Here is a 7,480-nt window from a genome sequence, read left to right as displayed (position 1 = left end):
GCACGTCCACTTTATTATAATATTTCGGTTAGTCAAGAACACAAAATGGTAACTAAAAGAATTGATTTTTAGTAAGCAAGCATGGCAGTTAATTAGTCATAATAAGTTACTCTCATAACTAATTGTTCATATTTCCCAAACTAACTAGGAAAGAGGTGGGAAATCAAAATGATCAACTAACGGGAAAATTATTATTATAGTCACGAAGAAAGATTTGATGACGGATGCTAATCGTTTTCAATTATACAGTGACGGAAATTAATTTTTCTCCCAAAAGCTTCATTTTCTGATGAAATCATGTTCCATCAACAAAATTTTCATTACTAAAATGATAAATTCTTGTAATGAATGTGCAAGCGAAGAAAATAGATGAAATATGGATTCTTCAAAGTTTCAAGTTTCAAGAAAGATTGATGAGAAAGTCAATAAGTTCGAATTACAAAATAATTTGCTCTTATACTACAAGTTTCATGGATGAGTTTTTTTAAGAGGGGGAAACTGATGTAGGACGTTATTTTAGAATTTTATTATTTTAGATTTTTTGATATTTTCTGTTTTAATTAGTCAATTATTTTATGTGCCTTAGTGTTTTATTTCTATTATAATTGCGATTTAGTTTCCCTTTGTGAGTTAACTTAGTGAAGTAAGGAAGATCTTGTTATTGTTTTCATAGAATTTGATTAACAAAAAAATGAAAAAAAAAATTATAACTTCCTTTGGGATTATCTATCAAAAATCTCTCTTGTAGAGTAGTTTAGATTAGAACATCATTTAATCTTAAAGTATTGTTAAAAATCCTATTGAGTCATTTGGATTAAAACTTGATTTAATCATGCTTCGACTAGAATATAACGTAATGGTATTGGCTTAATCCATCGCTATAACTATATCTGAATTTTATCTATCCTATCAATTCACTTCCAGTATCTCGCTCCATCACCCCAACACAGAATCTATTGGGATTTAAGTAGTAAAACTTTAGAACATTAATTAGAGCAGAAAATGGCAATCACCATAACAATAATGCACGGAAATTAAAGGTATAGTAAAACTGGTAATATCGTTTATTCCAAGCAAGTAGAATTGGTGTTTATTCTAATCTCAGACTTTTTTTTTTAGGCTACCACGCACTTCACCCCAGCAAACAGACATAGATGAAAAAAAATACATTATTATGAAGTTGGTGTGCGGGAGATTCGTTCTTACACCTTTTATTTTTACTAGAATATAGGCCTAATCAATTGAACATCCCCTAGCTACGCATGACTAGCTAGCTAAATAACTAGCAAGCACCAACTTAATTTATTACCAACTTCTCAAATATACGATAGGAAATCAGCAACATTACTTTAATCTTCAGAGCTTAATGGGGTCCCTCAGCACCAGTTCAACTTGGTCCTTCATCATCGTTGAATGCGTTAAGCGATCTTGAGCGTCTCCGTACATAAAGTCGGCTGAACATGAGAGATCAAAAATCACCTGAAGCAGAGGTAAAGGAATCGCAGTTGGGTTGAGAAGCAACTCCTCATTTATAACTTTCCAACTGTTAGCAACTGCTAACGACAACGCTTTAACTGCCTCTTCCTCGGACACACCATGTTGATTCTTGTAGCATTCAACAGCTGAGGGATTATGTTCTCTCTTTTGCTCAAACTACATCACAGTTGCAAATTATTGGTTAACGAAAAAAGAAAATATACCCATCATCTTTTTTTTTAATTTAATTTTTTTCATTTTGGCATATATGTTATGTTATATATTGTCTTATATGCCTAATGAAGAGTATTAATAATGAACTGTAGAACTGATTGACTTATATATATATATAGAAATTTTTTTACTCCGGTCTTAAATTCAGGATTTCCAAATCTAAGAATAAATATATATGTTCATGCAAAGGGCGTTAAAAAACAGAGAAATATGAATTTCAAAACACTAAAAGACAAAAATAATATGTTGAAATCCATGTTTTTCTTCTCTTCTAGTTTCTAATAAGATGTTTGTGACATATTAAAATCGGGGATAAGTTAAAAGATGGGAAAAAAGAAAAATAAAGATGTCATTAACAATGCATGACAAAATAAACTACAATCAAGTTTGTGTTTTTTTTTTTTTGATCTTTTGACCTTGTTTCTGACTTTAATATGGTCAAGTATTTCTATTAGATATTATTATTATTATTATAATATAAGATGGAGTAGCAACACGTACCTTATGGCCTGCTATGTCATCCAGGAATCTGATAATAGTTTCTGCGGCTATTATGATGTCAGGGTTACTCATTTCCCATTCAAAGATCTCCCTACTTGCAATATCACCCATAAAAATGAAGGAAGCTACCGCTATGGGTAAAAAATCGATACTTCTTAATGAAACTGATTTATACTCGTCCATGCTCGGAACATAACCTTCATTTAACCATTTCGCTTCGCAGAAGTACTTCATAACTAGTTCTTGAAACTGAGAAATATAATCGAAGTCAACAATAATGCACATTGCCAACAACTAAAATGCAAAATCAAATGAAATGAAATTGCCTATCGATCGTATTGCATATTGTATGCTGTTTTATCTTCCTTCTTTTGACAGTTCTTCCTCAGCTTCACTGTAGACATCAATGAGTGTCTTGAAAATGAATTTCATGTATTCTGGTAGTGCATCTATGTGGCCAATGTCCCATCTGAAAATCAAATCCATTAATTCTATTAATATGCATGTTTTGAAACATAGATAAGCGATGGAATGCTTTCTAAGCATGTATATATGCATGGTTTTAAACCTTGCAACTGCTTCAGTAAAGATTTTGAGCTCTTCAAAGGTACCGTAGGCGTCAAATGTATCATCTACTAGGGTCTCGAGGCATATTATTTTGGACAAAAAGATTCTACCAGTGCTGAAATTGGGCTCATAGGACACTCCCACTAGCATCCAAAAATATAGCTCCACGACTCTCTCTCTAATATAAGGCAGCTTTTTAAGGAAGTCTAAATCTCTCCACCACCTGAAATTCAATTTCAAATCAAAATCAGCTAGTTTGCTAAATTGAAGATCTATTTACATTATAAGTTTGTTAAGATAACAATTGTTACTTTTATATTAGAGAAACGTAGAGAAGGAAACAATTAGGTTTCATTTTTCATTATCATATATAAATTAATTAACACTAAAAGACTTAGAGCCATCTGAAAGTTTTGATAAAAGTGTTGGCATATTTACGTACCTCTTACAATTGTTTTACCTATTTATCACTTACGCTCTTACAATTTTCATATAATACATCATTATCTCCTTGACGTCAAACCTTTTATAGGAAAAGCCATCCCATTCACAAAACAAACCACTTTTCTTTTTTTCTTTTTTCAATGAAATTTGGATATCAAGAGGTAATATGAGAATTATGAAAATTATAAGGGGTAAGTGGTAAAAGCCGAAATCTTTAAAGTGAAAAACGAGAATCTTCTAAATTTTATTCGGAAAATTTGTTCTGTAAAAGGAAAATAAGAAATTAAGTTTTGAAGAAATTGTATTTTACCATTTACTTCGGAATATTTTCGCTAATAAACCATTATCTCCCTAACGTTATAACTTTGATAGAATATTCTCACTTCCTTATATACTTCAGATATTTGCCTCCATTCTAAGTTGGTACCAACTTTTCGTAAATATTGGCTCTCAAATTCTGGAAATTACACTATTACCCTAATTTCCTAATAGACTGATTTAATATTTGTCACACACCTCGTAACAAACAAACAACACACAAAAAGTACAACCCACAAATACCTACAACTACTACTATTAAGAATTCTAGAATATATATTTGAAATTTCATTACACTATAAAACTTTATGTTTGGGTGTTATTATTAAAAAAAAATTAATTGTAATAAGATATTTTTCCTCAAATACACTCGGAGGTAAGTACAAAACAACACCAAATAAGCTTTACGTTCCACGTTAGAAGAATATTAATTTACCTGGTAATTTCACTTGCTTCCTTCTGGTGCATTGCTTGCAGTATATTAAAGTCTAACTTCGCGAAATTGAGCAAAGTTTTATCGTGCAAATCGTCTCTTGAATAGATATCCAAGAAATACCTTGACTCTAACCTTGATACGGCTCTACGGAGAGGAACTCTGAGAGAATGACGTATTTGTTCAGCAAAAGTAGAGTTTACCTGAGAATTAGTTACCATTGACTTAAGGTGAGTGGTCGTGAAAACAATTGCTTCATCTAAAATATCTTCTCCGGGAATGGCTAGGTGTGCTACCTCATATAAACTTAGCATGCCTTCAACATCATTCGTCAATGATGCCTTGAATTTTCCATCATCATCTTTAAACTTCTCAAACACATCTAATCACATTAAACAATTCAGGAAATCGAGACTCAATTCGGCATCTTATATTTAATTGGAAAGATTTTGCAATTAACATAGCTTAAGAAAGATTTCCTACCACATGACATCTTAATTCCATGCTGCCTGAGCAATCGAAAACAAAGAGAGACAATGTAGATATCATCTTTATCATCAAAAGGGTCATGACTTATTTTCTCCAACGCATCATCAATCTCTTTTATGAAGTGGTAAGCCACACCTAACCTTTGGACAACATCAATCAAGCACAATTTCTGGGCAGGTTTATCGGCATCAGATGCCATCATTCTCCTCACCTCTTCTTCCAGTTCTTTGTGCTGTTGTTGAGTCCAAGTTGTTAACATAAATATGTTAATAATATTGATTTTGATGATAACAAATTTTAAATGATTTTTGATAAAAGTATTGGAGCTATTTCTTAATAAACGAGAGCCTTAGTAATCATTCCATTCATGCTTCATAAAAGATGGACTTTAAAATTAAAAAAAAAAGGATTCTCTGCAAAAACTGGTTTAAAATGCAATTCTGGTTATAAACGGTTCACCGTTTATTTAAACGGTTAACCGATAACAGCCAGAGAGCAAACATTTTCCCTAAACCTCTAACCGTTTATGAAAAACGGAAAACACAAAAGATAGGGAGGCTACTGGAAATTAACGGCAAACCGTTTTATTTTAAACGGTTAACCGATTATCACCAGAGAGCAACATATTACCTAAGCTCTAACCGGTTATGCTTAACAGAAATCACCCAAGATGGGAAGGCTACTGGAACCTAACGGTGAACCGTTTATTTTAAACGGTTAACCGATAACGTCCAGAATTGATGGTTGTCCTCCTCTGGCACTGATTAACGAAAACTGATAAGGCTGAATTGTTGTGCAGGTTACTGGAGCCAAACGGCAAACCGTTTATTTTAAACGGTCAACTGATAATACCCAGAGAAGCCACTTTATGCAATCCCTTAACCGCTAAATGAAAACGGATTAACTAATGTTCATTTTGCAGGTTACTGGAGACAAACGGCTAACCGATTATTTCAAACGGTTAACCGATAATATCCAGAAACGTTACTTCATGCAAGTCCTTAACCGTTTAGTGTAAATGGATAACAAATGCTCTTCTTGCAGGTCTCTGGAAGTTAACGGCGAAGGGGCAATCCTAAACGGCAAACCGTTTATTTGAAATCTGGCCCAACGGTAACTTTGACCAACCGAAACGGTTAACCGTTAATGGTTAACGGCGAACCGTTTTCTGTCCGACAATTTGTAACGGCTAGATTTTCAAATCCAAGTATAAATAAGCTCATTCAAATTCAAAGAAGATTCATCACAACACGACCATTTTGAGCTAATATTTGAGAATACAATCTTCATAGAGCTTAGAACACATTCTTGCTTCATCTACTCACATATTAAGCATCATTGTGTAATCTTATATATTGTGAGAGGCAAAACAGTTTGTAATCTTTTACTTTGAGTGATTGTAAGTGTTGGGATACATTTGGGTTAAGAGATTGGGGATAATCTCTTGTTGTAAAGGCCCATTGACACCTTGGAAGTCAAGTGTAAGCATTTGAAGCCTTGGAGGCTTGCTTAGTGGAATCCTCAAGCCCGGAAAGCTTGGAGGCGTGGACGTAGGCGAGGTTGGCCGAACCACGTAAAAATCTCGGTGTTTGAATCCCTCTTCCCTTATCTTTTTATATTGTGATCATCTTAATTGTTATTGCTTTGAATCTGATTTATAATTGTATTAAGTTTTTATTTAATAAATTGAATAATTTTTTAGAATCCCAATTCACCCCCCCTCTTGGGTTGCATACTTGTATTTCACAAGTATCTATCATCTGTATGCAAAAAAACACTAATGAGCATGCATGCATGTTCTATGAATGTATATAATTGGTAATGAGATGTTTAATGACCTCAGAAGGACATGTGAGGAAATGGTCTCCCCATATATTAGGATGGAAATCTGCTGCGTTACGAACATTTTTCTCTAATGAAACTTCTTGAGTTGACATCTTTCTGAAGACGGACAACAAAGATTGAAATTAACGATTTCTTTAAGTGCTAGCTAACAATGGCGTGATGAAGGTATGCATGTGCTCTCAAGTATTTATATGGGCAGAAGTATGGGTTTTGCAGGTTGCATTTTATTGCTTTAAATTGATAAAGACCTCTAGTGGGGTCTGCTTTTTTAATCTACCAAATTAACCACGGTTAGTTTTGGAGAGCTAGGTCACCTTAACATAACAATCTCTATTGTTAGGAAGTGTTGTCTAAATTTGAATATTTTCAACAACATTTTCCTTCGACGACGTTCGCACGCACGCCGTTAATGTTGGTGTTGTCTAAAGTTGAATATTTTCATCAACATTTTCCATCGACTCCGTTATTGTTGGTGTTGTCTTAAGTTGAATATTTTCAACAACATTTTCTTTCGACGATGTTCGCACGCATGCCGTTAATGTTGGTGTTGTCTTACGTTGAATATTTTCAACAACATTTTCTTTTGACGATGCACGCACGCACGCCGTTAATGTTGGTGTTGTCTTACGTTGAATATTTTCAACAACATTTTCTTTTGACGATGCACGCACGCACGCACGCACGCCGTTAATGTTGGAGTTGTCTTAAGTTGAATATTTTGAACAACATTTTCCTTCGACACCGTTACTGTTGGTGTTGTTTTAAGTTGAATATTTTAAACAATATTTTCTTTTGACGACGTTCGCACGTACGCCGTTAATATTGGTGTTGTGTTAAGTTTAATATTTTCAACAAAAAAAATTTTCGACGATGTTCGCATGCACACCGTTAATGTTGGTGTTGTCCTAGGTTGAATATTGATTGACAATAAAAAGTATACATTTAATAAGGATAAAATTATTAGTTTTACACTTATTGTGTCCATTAATGCACTCATCACTTCTAAATTATCTTTATACTCCTCAAATATATTTTTATGTTAAATTAATTCGGAAAATGTTAATTTTTATCTTGTAAATATTTTTTCAGGATTAAAGATGGAATTGGAATTGAAAGCAGGAATAAAGAAGAACTACTGGAGTACAATTGAGGAGATGTAATAATAATAAAAAA

The 7,480-nt window shown here is 33.3% G+C and overlaps 1 pseudogene; it reads right to left on the bottom strand.

Annotated features, from left to right (window-relative positions):
* Positions 1 to 1,064: 1,064 nt before the first annotated feature.
* Positions 1,065 to 6,494, bottom strand: LOC102616284 ((E)-beta-farnesene synthase-like; annotated as a pseudogene).
* Positions 6,495 to 7,480: the final 986 nt, after the last annotated feature.

This window comes from Citrus sinensis, chromosome 9 (genome assembly GCF_022201045.2).
Source record: "Citrus sinensis cultivar Valencia sweet orange chromosome 9, DVS_A1.0, whole genome shotgun sequence".
Taxonomy (NCBI): Eukaryota; Viridiplantae; Streptophyta; class Magnoliopsida; order Sapindales; family Rutaceae; genus Citrus; species Citrus sinensis.
The sequence above is the reverse complement of the archived record's forward strand: the minus strand, read 5'-3'. Positions and strand labels throughout refer to the sequence as shown.